Raw genomic sequence first — 16,936 nt, forward strand, 5'->3', positions numbered from 1 at the left:
GACGAGTTGGGTGTCTCCATTTCACCACAACTTTTGATCCGTGGACTGATGGGTAGTGCAAGCGGACTAAGCAGACTCTTGAGGATATGCTGCGTACGTGTGTTGGATTTTGGTGGGAGTTTGGATATGTATCTTGTTAGCGGATTTTTTGTATAACAACAGTTATCACGCTAGCATCGATCGACCTCCTTTTGAGATGCTCTATGAGAGGAAATGCAAGACCCCGATTTGTTGGGGCGAGGTCGGTCAGCGGGTTATGGGGAGTACCGAGGTGGTACTCAAGACCACTGAGCTGATTCAGCAGGTTTGGAGCAGGATCCAGCCAGCTCAAAGTCGGCAAAAGAGTTACGACGACAGGCGTCGGTCAGATTTTGAGTTCCAGATGGGAGATATGGTTCTCTAGATGGTGTGACCTTGGTCAAGCTGGGCTCCAGGTATATTGGTCCCTTTAGGGTTTTGGCTCGGGTAGGCCGAGTTGCGTATCGTTTAGATCTTACAACCGAGCTTAGTCGGATTCATATCACTTTCCATGTCTCTCAGCTGCGGAAATGTTTAGTGGACGATTCCGTAGTGGTACCATTGGAGAATATTCAGGTGGAACAAGGTTCTCGAGCTAGTGAAGGTGAATTGGAGGCACTGTAAGGGATTGGAGTGGACTTGGGAGCCCGAGGATGAAATGAGATAGCACTATCCAAAATTGTTCGTGGAAACGGACTTTGAGGGAGAAGTCTGATTCAAGTGGGGGAGAATTGTAACACTTGAATCCTCGTAAGTTTCTTCTTTGCTCTTATTGTTGATATGTTTCATTTTTTACCTTGGATTGTACACGGGGCCTACCACATCGTACGCTTAGCGTATAAGCTGTAAAGCGAGTATGCGGGGCGTACCTCATGGTACGCTTAGCATACTCATGCGAGGCATGATCGGGACTCCGGGTAAGTATGTTGGGCGTACATCCTTGTACGCGGGGCATACATGCGAGATGTTGAAACCCTAATTTACGCGGTTGTACCCGATATAAAGGCCTTAAGTCCTCATGGTTGGCCTCCTTACAAGCCTCCATTGCCACAAAAACCCTAAAATCGATCCTTAAGTCTCTTGGTGGTGTTCTTGAGCTAGTAAGAAGTTCTTGGTGCTCATTTTTGGTCTTTGTGAAGGAAGTGGAGAATCTTGAAGTTTTCTTACTTGGTGGAAAGGCCTTGGATCCAGAATCATCTTCTGCTGTGCAAGTTTTCTAAGGTATCAAGTTTGAACCTTGACTTGTAGGTAATTATGTAACATCCCAAAAATACGGTCCGAAATTTTCATTTTTAAGTCATAACTAAACCATAGTATTAAATCATTTCAAACATACTAAAAGAGTTATATAACAAATCAGAGTATCCTTTCAAAACACTTGTTCATTTCATCAGAGTAAACCATCCCAGGCTGGCTAATCAATGGTGTGTGCCATGCGATCACCCCGAGCTCTTCCCTCCGCTACCGGAAGTACCTGAAACCAAAACTGAAAACCGTAAGCACGAAGCTTAGTGAGTTCCCCAACCTACCACATACCATACACATAATCACATACTGGGCCTCGCCCCTGCTGCATCGGGACTAGCCTGGCATCGGACTTGCTCCGGCATCGGGCCCCGCCCGGCATCAGGCCCCGCCTGGCATTGAGCCCCGCTCGGTATACAGATCTGTTTCTCTTAGGCCTCGCCTGTCTCTGGGCCTTCGCCCACTAAACATATACAAACATGTAAGATAACGCATAACACATAACTAACATACACTACTTTATCCTGTCCTAAAGGCCTCGCCTATCTTGGGCCCCGCCCCTGTCCTGCTACTGATGAGTCATGGAACCCCATCCACACTCCTAATGATATTGAGATACGGGCCCAGCCCACACTCACTCCTTCCCTAACTTGGGCCTCGCCCCTGCTCTGCTGCTAATGAGATATGGAACACCGTCCACACTCTGCTATAGGTGAGATACGGGACCTCGCCCACACTCACCTCCCTACCAGGCACATACATGTATCACACAGACAACAAGTATACTCTATCATGCAAACCATTCCTTGGGCACCTGCCCGCTATCGGACCTTGGTCCTGAATATCATACTAGCATACGGTGCCTAGGGCTAACCCCCGCGTCTTCCTATTCATAACTACATGGGCCGGCATTGTGGCCGTAGACCCATCCACAGAAAGGAAAACTCACTTGCACTGCTGAACTTGCTGATAACCCTCTACTGCTGACTGGAAATTCCCCGACTGCTGCTTCTTCGGCTCTCGGAGCTACCAAGATCATAATATTACTTAGCTCAATATCATAGTCTTTTCTCAGGGTAAGATTACTATTTTACCCCTACCCCAATATAGTCTATAACTAAGGCCCAAGCATAATATATAAAGGCCCAAACCCTAGGTAGGCTTCCCAAGCCCACTAATGGCCCATTAATGGCCCAATTTGCTACATTGGGCCCAATCTCTTTTTTGGGCCTTACCCTAAGCCCAACACCCATACTTGGCCCATATTCCCTGACTCCTGATGGCCCACTAAGGCCCAAAGACACAAAGTCCAAAGCACAGCCCACACCGAGGCCCAAATACTCAAGGCCCAAATTGGCAGCGTTATGCGGGGCGTAATTCAATGTACGCTGGGCGTACAGGCTTGATGACATGTACGCTGGGCGTACCTGCACGTACGCTCGGCGTAATGCTCTGTTAAGTCCTTTCTCTATTAAGAGCTGAATACCTTGATTCAGAAGCTACCAACTCAGATCCAAGTCTTATTTCACGTCTAAAACCATAAAGTTGCTTACTTTATGGCTTCCTTGACTCACATAAGCCCCAACTCCAAAAACCATAATCTATTTCCATGGATGAAGGTCTTAACACTTGCATGAACTCATATAAGTCCTAAAGGTTGGAACTTTACTTCTTATGGGACACATATGACTCTAAGGGAGGCAACCCTGGTCTTAGAAAGATGCTTAAGTCTCAAAGACCCATTCTTGGGACCAAAAAGTCCATAAACTTGTACTAAGAGAGATCTAAGAGAATAATCATCAAGCTCAAAACTTTTTACCTTGTAGAGGTCCGAAATGAAGCACTTATCCTAGATCTATAAGCTCTAGCTTTCAAGGTTCCTCCTTGCCAGTCTTCTTCTTTTCTCTTCCAAGCTTTAAACCACCAAAATAAGCTATTCAAGGTCAAGATCTCACAAAATGAAGGTTGGGACGTTCTAGGGTTCCTTCTGAGGTTGGGGAGGCTGATATGGGGGCTAGGGTTGAAGCCATTATGTTCTTTATATAGTGGCACTCCCAAAAATAGGGTTTAGAGGCTGTTAGCGTACGCTGGGCGTAATTCTCGTACGCTGGGCGTACGCCTTAAAAACCCGCGATCTTTTGCCCCACTACGCTGGGCGTACACCAGCCTTACGCTGGGCGTACCCAGCTAAACACGCGTGCACTTTGTGCATGCTAGGGACTGCCTTGTCAACTTTTCCATTAAGGGCCATAAATGTCAATATCTTCAAAGTGTCATAACTCCTTCATTCTAGATCCGTTTCCGATGAACTTTATATCCACAGAAAAGTGGCGAGAAGCTCTACGCGTCTAACAACACTCCCCGGCCCAAAACCTTCTCGAATAATACCTCTAGGACTCTTAAAAGACTAGAACGCCCCTACCCTTGGCCTCTAAAATTCTATAACTGAGTAATTTAGAACAGGACGTTACAACTCACCCCCACTTAAACTAGACTTCGTCCTCGAAGTCCACTACTGCCAACTATCCTACAATCTGCTTACTGCCTTCCTGTCCGATCATTCCAACTAAAGCTAGTCCTTGCAGATAATACCTTCGGGTTCACTCTAATCCCATCGATTCTGAGAACGCAACTTACTCGTCTGACAATCCTCCGGTACTCCCTGAGTACTTATACTGGGCATCCTAGGGGTTCACCCCCTTTTCCATGCATGTTTTCTGACCTTCCCGAGGCAGCATACCTTAACTAATCCTATCTTCTAACACTGTGAAGCGCATACCCTTCACGGTATCCATTACTCCAGTCACTCCCAGTGCTGGCCACTACTGCCGGTACACACTGAATACTTCTTACTACTACAATTTAGTGCTGAGCACCCATCCCAGCGAATGGATCAGTATAGTCCTTCGAGTAAAAGATTCATCCCTGCAATGGTTAGACTCAGACAAGAGCTACGCAACAGGGTTAAACCCTTCCCTCTGAGATTATCCAACCCTGCTGTGAGAGGCGTAGCACCCTCGGTCAATTAGCTGTCTTATACCATAGTCCTCTTATCATCACTCCCACCCGTCGCTACTCCCAACACAATCTCCTGGTCGCTCCCAGTGACTTCCGAAGAAACTTCGGCTATCTAATACTGCTCCATCTACTCTGCTACTTTGGCGCTACAAGTCCTGGGATCCTCGATCCCCTAACTTGACCCTAAGGTCCCTACCAAGTCCCACCTGTGCTACTATAATCTCACGGGCCTCGCCCACGGGTCTCACCCAAAACCATATTACTGAGCAACCCTGCTCTCACGTCTCACCTATACTGCTACTCACATACGGGCCTCGCCCACGGGTCTCACGTAACTGTATCCTAGAGCGGCCTCTCCCAAGGTCTCACCTCTCTAGGGCTACGCAGGCTAACTCCATACTATTCTCAACAAACTACCCTTTCCTGATCTCTACCTTGATCACTAGGAGATACGGGCCTCCGCCCACACTCCGCTAACTATACTGCTAATGAATGCTACGGCTTACCTGCAGTATTACATCACTTCCTTCACTAACTCGCTGCTGGGGAATGTTGCGGCTATCCCGCAATCCTACCAGGCTCTCCATGCTGTCTCTGTCACTGACTACTAATCCGAAAGCATCCCATGCCGAACGTTCTCGCAATCTACATTCCGACTCACTCAAGTCCTACATGCGATTCCTCCAACTTGATTTTCCCAAACTAGTTACCAACTAGCTAGAAGACATGAACTCCATATTGGGAAGTTTTTCAAACTCCCAGCCCTGTGCTCCTTGATCCATCAGTCGTCGTGCTACTTCCTTTCTTTTTCAGAGGTCGCGTACTCATTTTGGATCTGCGTGCTCCTGCCCTTGAATACTCGGAGGGTTCTCCCCAACTTTGATTCTACTAATACCTCGCGGCTCAGTGCTTGAATAGAATTCCCAATCCTTCCGATCATCCAACAACCAATCTGCTGCAAACCCAAGCTTACCACGGCCAGGGATCTAACCGATCTATCACTCAAAAACACCTTCCTGAAACTAGCGGGACACCATCGAGTCCCACACAGGCATGCTACAGTTACTGCATCCTAAGTAACCTGCTCTAGAAAGGAACATCCTCTAACTATCATTCTAAAGTCCTCGGTATGCAGATGGCATATATCTTACTCACAAGCAGGCCACACAATTCTGAAATATTAATACCAATAACGATGCAGAACCGTACAATATAATCATGAGTAAAAGTTAACGAGGAAATAAAAGATACGCACCTGCAACGTCCGGTGCTGCTCGCGTCTCCATGGTAGTCATCTGGAAAGCCCTGTCTCCTACCGCAGGCGCCTTTGTTCGGCCCTGTCGGCCGTCTGTAATCCTCAACGTCGCAGGGGCAGGTGCTATCACCCGTCCTGCTGAAAGCAAACTCGGACATTAGGCCCTCTTGTGGCCCCGCTGACTGCAGTGAAAACATAGCAGGTCTGATCCCTGAGTGGTGGTCGCAGTACAATCTCTGCTAAAATGACCAGTCCGGCCGCACTTGAAGCAACCAGAATCTCCACCACTACCACTCCTACACGCACCCTCGTGCGTCCGGCCACAGTTCCTGCATCGGCTGTGGTTCTGATAATCCCTCGATCTCGAATCCGACCCCTTGGGCCTTTTGCCCGATCCTATGGCTACCTGAACCTCATCCGTCTTCCTCTTCCAGATCTGCTCCAAATCGATCTCCCTCTCTCTAGCCCGAGAAATCATGTCTTCCAGCGTCTTACAGCCGGACCTGCTCACAAACTCCCTGATGTCAGCCCTCAACATCTCGTGATATCAGGCCTTTTTCATCTCCTCATCCGCGACATACTGCGGAACAAGAAGAGCCCTCTCTCTGAACTTGGCGGTGATCTCCGCCACAGTCTCAGTAGTCTGTGTCAAATCCTGAAACTCCTGTGCCAACTGCTGCACCTCAATAATCGGTGAAAACTCAGCCCTGAACCTGGTCGAGAAATCACTCCATGTCATCGCGTCCAACGTGGCATCATCCCCCAAGGCATGACCAACCTCCTCCCATCAATCCCTCGCTATGTCCTTCAGAAGACAGGAGGCGAGTCTAACCTTGTCCCCCTCGGGACATCGGCTCGTACGGAATACATTGGCAACATCGGCCAACCACCTGCTGCTAGCAATGGGGTCCCTAGCCCCATGGTAGTCTGGAGCTCCACAAGCTCTGAACTCCCGGAAAGTCAAAGTACGCGCTCCCATCATCGCTATCATCTCTGTCCGGAAGGCTCCCAGCCTCTCATCCAAAATCTCTAGTATACCCTCCTTGACCGTGCCAAAGATCACAGGAGTATAGTCTAGTATGCCGCGCGTAATCTCCACTGATACAAACTCTCTCATACGCTCCTCGAGCTGCTCGGTCCCTGAACCCGAGCTTGATCCCCCTCCGGCGCCTGATCCGCCCACTGGTCTCTCACGCAATGTCACCATGCTGAAAACATATCACAATAGCTATTAGAATACTCATCATTGTTGAGGGATCATACACACACACTACAAGTTTCCCGGTCTCATCTCGGCCTTTCCCGAATCGAGTACAGATCCTCTGCTTTCAGTAGTATGGGCCCATTACCACCTTCCACATCTATCCGTACTTTCCTCAAGAATTGCCTCGACTACACCAAGTCCTTTTCACTGCTATTAACACTGCTCCCAGCACTACTCTCATCCTAGGCTTGCCCTAGGGTAACCTCCAACTCACTATCTGCCATCAGCTGTATAAGAAGTCCCTGTTATCTCCCCTTAACTAACTCGCGAATACCATTACATATTGCTTAGACAAGATCATTCTTCGAATGAGAGGTCCTACCCTACAACGGTTAGACTCAGACAAGAGCTGCGAAATAAGGTTAGACCTAACCTTCTGAAATTATTTAGTCCTTTCGATATGTAACTTAACATATTTGTTTACTAGTTAATGAGAGATAACTAAAACTCCTAATAGCACAAAGCAAGAAGCATTCGGGTATTGGGAAATATAACCACATAATACAATCAAGCTGTTCTATCCACTAATCAGGAATTTGTACTAGCATGCAATTCATAAGGCTCATACACATATAACAGGCACATAAGGCATCCTCCTAGATCCTTAGTCCTAATCTAGCATGCAGTTCTAATAAGCATATCATAACATAACTTGTATGGGTATTTTGGGGTACTTACTTGAGCTCGGCTGATTGCATGCACCACACCCTTTTTCTCTTTTCAAAGTTCTTCTCTTTCTAAAATTCTTTTGGCTTTTCTAAAACTCTTTTCGTTTGAAAACTCTATATCACTTCCTTAGTTTGAGTTCAGAAACACCCGAAAGTATGTCCGAATCCCTCAAACCAAGGCTCTGATACCAACTTGTAACATCCCAAAAATACGGTCCGAAAATTTCATTTTTAAGTCATAACTAAACCATAGTATTAAAGCATTTCAAACATACTAAAAGAGTTATATAACAAATCAGAGTATCTTTTCAAAACACTTGTTCATTTCATCAGAGTAAAACATCCCAGGCTGGCTAATCAATGGTGTGTGCCATGCGATCACCCCGAGCTCTTCCCTCCGCTACCGGAAGTACCTGAAACCAAAACTAAAAACCGTAAGCACGAAGCTTAGTGAGTTCCCCAACCTACCACATACCATACACATAATCACATACTAGGCCTCGCCCCTGCTGCATCGGGACTAGCCCGGCATCGGACTTGCTCCGGCATCGGGCCCCGCCCGGCCTCAGGCCCCGCCCGGCATTGAGCCCCGCTCGGTATACATATATGTTTCTCTTAGGCCTCGCCTGTCTCTGGGCCTCGCCCGCTAAACATATACAAACATGTAAGATAACGCATAACACATAACTAACATACACTACTTTATCCTGTCCTAAAGGCCTCGCCTATCTTGGGCCCCGCCCCTGTCCTGCTACTAATGAGTCATGGAACCCCATTCACACTCCTAATGATATTGAGATACAGGCCCAGCCCACACTCACTCCTTCCCTAACTTGGGCCTCGCCCCTGCTCTGTTGCTAATGAGATATGCAACACCGTCCACACTCTGCTATAGGTGAGATACGGGACCTCGCCCACACTCACCTCCCTACCAGGCACATACATGTATCACACAGACAACAAGTATACTCTATCATGCAAACCATTCCTTGGGCACCCGCCCGCTATCGGACCTTGGTCCTGAATATCATACTAGCATACGGTGCCTAGGGCTAACCCCCTGGTCTTCCTACTCATAACTACATGGGCCGGCATTGTGGCCGTAGACCCATCCACACAAAAGGAAACTCACCTGCACTGCCGAACTTGCTGATAACCCTCTACTGCTGACTGGAAATTCCCCGACTGCTGCTTCTTCGGCTCCCCGAGCTACCAAGATCATAATATTACTTAGCTCAATATCATAGTATTTTCTCAGGGTAAGATTACTATTTTATCCCTACCCCAATATAGTCCATAACTAAGGCCCAAGCATAATATATAAAGGCCCAAACCCTAGGTAGGCTTCCCAAGCCCACTAATGGCCCATTAATGGCCCAATTTGCTACATTGGGCCCAATATCTTTATTGGACCTTACCCTAATCCCAACAGCCATACTTGGCCCATATTCCCTGACTCCTGATGGCCCACTAAGGCCCAAAGACCCAAAGTCCAAAGCACAGCCCACACCTAGGCCTAAATACTCAAGGCCCAAACTGGCAGCGTTACGCGGGGCGTAATTCAATGTATGCTGGGCGTACAGGCTTGATGACGTGTACGCTGGGCGTACCTGTACGTACGCTCGACGTAATGCTCTGTTAAGTCCTTTCTCTATTAAGAGCTGAATACCTTGATTGAGAAGCTACCAACTCAGATCCAAGTCTTATTTCACGTCTAAAACCATAAAGTTGCTTACTTTATGGCTTCCTTGACTCACATAAGCCCCAACTGCAAAAACCATAATCTATTTCCATGGATGAAGGTCTTAACCCATGCATGAACTCATATAAGTCCTAAAGGTTGGAACTTTACTGCTTATGGGACACATATGACTCTAAGGGAGGCAACCCTGGTCTTAGAAAGATGCTTAAGTCTCAAAGACCCATTCTTGGGACCAAAAAGTCCATAAACTTGTACTAAGATAGATCTAAGAGAATAATCATCAAGCTCAAAACTTTTTACCTTGTAGAGGTCCGAAATGAAGCACTTATCCCAGATCTATAAGCTCTAGCTTCCAAGGTTCCTCCTTGCCAATCTTCTTCTTTTCTCTTCCAAGCTTTAAACCACCAAAATAAGCTTTTCAAGGTTAAGATCTCACAAAATGAAGGTTGGGACGTTCTAGGGTTTCTTCTGAGGTTGGGGAGGCTGATATGGGGGCTAGGGTTGAAGCCATTATGTTCTTTATATAGTGGCACTCCAAAAAATAGGGTTTAGAGGCTGTTAGCGTACGCTGGGCGTAATTCTCGTACGCTGGGCGTAATTCTCGTACGCTGGGCGTACGCCTTAAAAACCCGTGATCTTTTGCTCCGCTACGTTGGGCGTACACCAGCCTTACGTTGGGCGTACCCAGCTAAACATGCGTGCACTTTGTGCATGCTAGGGACTGCCTTGTCAACTTTTCCATTAAGGGCCGTAAATGTCAATATCTTCAAAGTGTCATAACTCCTTCATTCTAGATCCGTTTCCGATGAACTTTATATCCACGGAAAGGTGGCGAGAAGCTCTACACGTCTAACAACACTCCCCGGCCCAAAACCTTCTCGAATAATACCTCTGGGACTCTTAAACGACTAGAACGCCCCTAGCCTTGGCCTCTGAAATTCTATAACTGAGTAATTTAGAACAGGGCGTTACAAATTAGATATCTTCATTTTTTGCTTTGTTATGCTTTTGGTACCTTTTCGGGTTGATAAGAGAGTGAAATCGTTTTAAGGGCTTGTTATTCCAGATCTAAGTTTGTATTGGTCTCCTTGAGCATAAGGTGCAAGCTTTATGAGATAATTGGTTACATGCATGCATTAAGTCACTTATTAAGTCCCTTTTAAGCTTAAGAGCTTCATTTAGAAAAGTATGAACGTAAAGTTGGTAACTTTATGTGGTTTTCCAGCTCAAGGAAGTCAGATCTATCTTTTGGGGCATGTCTTAAAGGATTAAGGATTGAATTGAAGTTTTGGCTGAATAGGTGAGTACGTTGGGCGTATAAGTAAGTATGCTTAGCGTACAAGCCCTCAAGCAAGTACGATGCACGTACGTGCTGAGTACGCCCTGCATACTCAGTCATGTGGGCTTCGTATAGTTGGGCTTCAGAATTGGGCTTGTCTTTAGGCTTAGTGGCTTGTGGCCTTGTTAGGCCACCTGAATATAAGAGTTTGGAATAGGGAAAATTAGTGAGCCTTAGGGTAAACCATGAAGGGATTTAGGCCCAATTTGGAAAATTGGGCCAGAATTAGGCCTTGGTTGATTATTGGGCTTTTGGGCCTTTTAGGTTGTGAGTTTGGGCCTTAGTTTTGGACCAAGCTAAGTTAGGGGTAAAATGGTATTTTTACCCCAAGTATAGATTTATGGTTATGGATTGGAACCCAAATGTTAATTGGGTGTTGTTTTGGTATTGTTTAGCTCGGGGATTCGCTAGACTAGCAGCCAAGGATTTTGCAGTGAGATTCAGCAATCGAGGTGAGTTTCCTCACCATCTTTAGCGGGTCGAAGGCACCAATGCCGACCCATGATCTGTTCTTTTAGATTACTCATTGTCTATGTGACACTAGTATGTGTATGTGCTTCTATGTTACTAGGCGGGGCCCGATGATTATCATGTATGCTATTATCTGTTATTATATATGAACTGTATGTGGACAGGGTCCGTTATGCAAGTTAGGGCGGGGCCCGTTATGCTCATTGGGTGGGCCCGTTGTACGAGTTAGGGTGGAGTACCTTATACTCATTGGGTGGGGCCCGTTGTACGAGTTAGGGTGGAGTACCTTATACTCTTTCGGCGGGGCCCGCTATATGTTTATGTTTGGTATGCTCAATCTTGAGGAACTCACTAAGCTTTGTGCTTATAGTTTGTAGTTTATGTTTCAGGTACTTCCGGTTCCAATGGAAAGAGCTCGGGATGACTGCATCACACACATCACATGGTTTCCGCTTTAGAGATATTACTCTAATTGATATGACGTTTGATACACTTATTTTCATTTGGGTTGTATGGAAAATGTTTTGGAATACTATTTTATTAAATTAAAAATGAAATTTTTGGATCATATTTTTGGGACGTTTCAGAGTTAAATTCTATTTGATGAATATTCAGGCACTTGAAAACCGCATTCCAAGTTATTGCTACCACTTCACATTTAACGAAAATATGATGTGATTCTTCCACTTCTAACGATCAAATCGGACACAAAATGGAAGACACATCAGGTCCTCTAGAATCAAGATTAACTCTAGTTGGCATTTTATCCAAAAGAACCCGTTGTATGAAAATATTAACCTTTTTAGGAATAAAGGAATTCCACCTCGCAATCATTCCAATGTCGGAAGGATAGCATTATCAATCCATCTTCTTGTATAGACAATCGTGAAACATCTCCAAGGTTAGTCATCAAAACTGTGAGCTATCTAAGTTCTTCGCCTCTTCGAATATAATGACACCATTACAATTCCATTTGTCCTCCACCCTTTTTTCAGCAATAGAACAATCTTTATCCAATTCAAGATCATATAATCTAGTAAAGGTATCCAATAGTCTTTGTTCACCCAACATAATACCTTCAAAACTTTAGTATGCTTACCATTTCCAATTTTCTTTCGCAAAACCGACTCCATCATCAAGACCCATTGAGAAGAAAACTGAGAAGTGGAAGCTACAATCCGAGCCAACGAACCCACTCCCAAATTCTGATTCCCACCATGATGTATCCCACCGTGAACCTCATGCAACGCCTTCAAAGCATATCATCCTGATTTAAGAACCCCGACCTCCGTTTTGTAATAACGCGAAATTAAGGGACACCAAACTATCAATTTCTAACCCTCCATGATTTTTAGAAGAAAGAATCTGTTCCCACTTAATCCAAGGCATTTTTCGGTTCTCTCCATCACCTTCCCAAAAAAATTGCAACGTATATCTTCAAGATTCTTTTCCACTGTAACCGGCATAAAAAAAAGACATAAGATAGATCCCTAACAGCCCCAAGACAACTTTTAAAAGCGTCACTCTTCCTGCAATCAATAATGTTGTCACCTTCCAGTTGGAAAGTTTCTTTGGGAACCTTTCTATAATCGAATTCTAACCCATCACCCTTGTCATATTTTGACCCACAGGGAGACCAAGATAATAAAATGATAATTTGTCCGCCTTACAACCCACGAATTTAGCAAACTCGTCAACTTCCATATCAGTCACACCGACCCCATAGAGATTTGATTTATGAATATTAAATTTCAGCCCAGCCACAAGATAAAAACAATTCAAAATACACACCATATTAAGAATATTTGATCTAGACCATTCGCTAAGCATAATCACATCATCAACAAATAAATGTGAAAGTTTAATTGTATATGTACCAATATTTACTCTTGAAAAGAGATTTGCAGTAATGGCATCTTCTATAACAATGTGGAGACCTTCCACGACCAAAATAAACAAGAACAGAGATAAATGATCTTCTTGTTTAGGGTTTCCAACCCCTAATTAGGGTTTCATGACATTAGGGTTTTCCAACCCCTAATTAGGGTTTCCAACCCAAATAATAGCCTATTAGTCACATGGTTAAGCTTTTAGATCACTTTGGGCTTCATTGGGCCCACTAGGGTTTCATTAGTTGGGCACCACCCACTACCACCTCGAGAAGTGGTGGTCAATGGTGGTTCACGGCGGCGGCCACCACCTCACGGTGGTGGTTATGGTTCTACTCCAATCGTGTCCAGGCACTCCAAAAGCAATCCAAACACAACTAAGCACACCGCCACCCAACACGGCGGCCGGTGGCGGCAGCCACGACCTCACGGTGGTGGTTTTGAGTTTTCTTATTATTATTCTAACCTCTAATTACATTTTACAATGTTTTATCCCAAAATAAACACACACACTAATAGATAAACACACACATAGCCACCCTTGTGGTGGCCGGCGATGGTGGATGGTGGCAGCCACCACCTCACGGTGGTGGTGGTGACTTCTTTTCAGATTCCGGCCAAGGGTTTCTCACCCACACACTACATCACACACATGTGCAGAAACACCCACCGAGCAGCTCTTCATCGATCTTGAAGGGGGTTGACGGCGGCAATCGGAGCGGAAACGGCAGCATGAATGGCGGCGACAAGAGGCTAGCGTCGGCGACCGCTCTGTCTTCAATGGGTACTGGTTGCAGCGACGGCTGACCTGTGGTGGTGGCGCTTCGACGAACTGAGGGAGAACAAAACATGAAGTGAAGCAGCAGCGACAGAGGAGGATGGCAGCGACACTAGGAGGGTCCATGACGGCGAAGTAGCAGCGACCAGGTGGCGATCGCCTCACCAAGGCGGCGGCTGGAGGGTCACGGTGGTTCTTCCCCATCTACGCGCGATGTCCGGCGACTGAAGTGGTGGCGGAGTCTGAGAGCAAGGAAGATACGTAAGTGAAAAGTCTCGCCGGCATCCACGGTTGGCGGTAGTGGCTCACGTCTTCAGCGGAATGGCACAGCGGCGACTCGGTGGTCGGAGAAGCAGGAGGGTGGCGGCCGGTGGGAGACATAAGGGTGGAGAGATGGAGGCTGATAAACGCCACTAGGGTTAGGGTTCCAGAATGGGTAATAGGTTTATATACCCAGTCCCCTTAACTACTTTTCGTAATACCATCTTTAGTCCCTCCCTTCCCTTTTTCTTTGAAAGTGAGTCCATATTTTACCTTTTTAACCCTGCCTCCTAAAATCCTTTACAAATTAAGTCTAATACTTACCAAATATCCCCCCGCCTTCTAAAATCTTTACAAAATAAATCTCGAATTTATACTTTAACCCCCGAATAATCCAACTTATGACATTTGGCTTCCCAAAACCAACACCTTGCTATATAATTATTGATTTTAGGGCTACTATACATTCATTATTTAATTTATTTATTTATTTAATAAATGGGGTGTTACAACTCTCCCCCACTTAAATTAGATTTTGTCCTCGAAATCATTCCTTACCATTCCTTACACGCCCAACCACCCAAGTAACATGGCCAAAATCCTGGACATACCCTAGCCTTCCCAGGGTAACCATGACCAACCTTCGCAAGGCCCTAAAATACACAGATGAATGAATTCCTTGCAACAGAATCAAGTCTACTCCGTCTAAAATATGCAGTCTCGCTATGGTCTGACTCCCTGACAGACCACTCATACTGAATCATTATTGTTAAACCCAGTCCGCTTATCCCTCAACTGACTACTCAACTTCTGATAACTCGAGGTTCCCACTATAAAACAGGGTCACAGACCCAATTATCCTTGCAGATCACTTATACTTAGCCAAGGCTCTGATAAACCCGTTGTGATTGACTTAGCACAACCCAAGCAATCTGTTACCCATCCATACCTGAAATTCTAAAACACTAATGCTAATACTACCAAAACCCTGAAACTGCCTGAAATAGCATGCTGCCACATGGCTGCTTTCCAAGATCTACCGAGACCTCCCTTGTCTCAATTTGTTCACCAGTCATCGAAAATACCGAGTTCCAGCGCAGTTGCGGAGCCAAAAGACTCACATGTAGCCGCTCCACACGATTGCCAAACAAAATCCTTGTATGTCAATAGTTTCCATTAGTTAACTTACCACTGTGGCTCTAACAACCTCCTGATACAACCGATCAGGTCCGTGCATCGAATCCTGACGTCACCAAATCGAAGGATAAAAGTGATTGCTACATGACCAACGGTAGCCTTATATCACAAACGACCTTAAGCAATCCATTGCTTCCTTGATCTCATAATTGTAGTGGCGTTCCTACAGTCTTATCATTGGCTCAACCAGGTCTAATCCCTCTGGGGAAATCCATAAACCAATATGTGGATTTGCCACGCCCTCACTGTTGGGTTTTGAGCATTCTAACACTCCTAAGGTGTTCATGCAACCCTAAATACCTTGGATCTATGTTTTCACTAATTATACATGCAAGTATCAATTTTCCAAGGTATTGTTCTAACTAGCATAATATAAAGTACATGTAATATAAAATCTAGTAGAATTACATACCTCTTTGTTGTAGCTTGATTCCATGGAGCTCAAGAGCATAGTGCCCCAAATGTGACACCTCAAATGGTTCACACAACATCAAAACAACTTGGAATAACCATGAGAAGAGATACTTTACTCTAGAAATCGGCTTGCCCTCTTGTGTATGCACTAGTGCGATTTCACCAACCAATGGGGTCTATATATAGTGTGCACATTAGGGTTACACCATGTAACCCATGACTTTAACCGTTCCTTATGCTCCATGGGTTTTAACCTCCATGGAGTATCCATGGGTCACCACATGGGTTAAACCCAACATAAGAAATCATGGATCATAAGCCCACATATATAAGAATGAATGATTTACACAATCAATCCCCATATATTTAATTAGTCTCTTTTGATCACTAAATTAATTCCAAATTAATTCTTGATCAATACTAATTAAATAATATGATTTCATATTAATATATTAGAACTTATAATATATTAATATGTCACAAATATCCTCTTCTCACAAAAGGTCTATCCAAATGTCTCGATGTCGTGCAACCCAAATGGACCATGTCGGGTCGGGTCAAGTATATACCAATTATAGTTATGGGCTTAGACACTAATCCAACACTCACTGCTTCACCCGACTGGTGGTTACTACTGTTCCTTTCGCGTCCTAACAACGCGCTCATGCTATCTACCAACCTAGTGAATGTTGCGACTACACCCGCAGACTTACATCACTCTAGCACTATCTGTTAACCTTGTTAATGCTACGGCTACACCCGCAGACTTACAACACTTCTCACACTATCTGCCAACCTAGTGAATGCTACGATTACACCCGCAGACTTACAACACTTCTCACACTATCTGCCAATCTGGTGAATGCTACGGCTACACCCGCAGACTTACATAACTTCTAGCACTATATGTTGCTAGAGAATACTATGGCTACCCCCGTAGTCTTACAACACTTTCCATGCTATATGTCTGCTAGTGAATGCTACGGCTACCCTCGTAGTCTTACAACACTTTCCATACCAGGTCGAACACGTACTCGATCTAACACTCAACTAAAATTGAATTCTAATTGGACCTCTAACCTGGTTCCCTAAACCTGTTATCTGATGCCAAGGAAAAACATGAACCAAATGTTGGAATGTTTTTTGAACTCCCAACTCACCCAATCCTCAATCAAGACGGCCACTCGACTGCCTTCCTACTTTACTGGGATGTGAAACTTATCCTAGTTTCACACTTATTTTTGTTCCCGAATACCGGATAGATTCTCCCCCACTTAGATTCGACTAAGTCTTCACGGCACGTGATAATTAAAGGATTCCCAATCCTTCTTGCTTCCCAATAACCCACTGATGACAACCTGTGCTTACCAATGCTATCGATCAATTACTAGTTAAACCCTAAGATCGCCCATCCTCT

The sequence above is a fragment of the Lactuca virosa genome, chromosome 3 (genome assembly GCF_052849685.1).
Source record: "Lactuca virosa cultivar CGN04683 chromosome 3, Lactuca_virosa_CGN04683_v6, whole genome shotgun sequence".
Classification (NCBI taxonomy): Eukaryota; Viridiplantae; Streptophyta; class Magnoliopsida; order Asterales; family Asteraceae; genus Lactuca; species Lactuca virosa.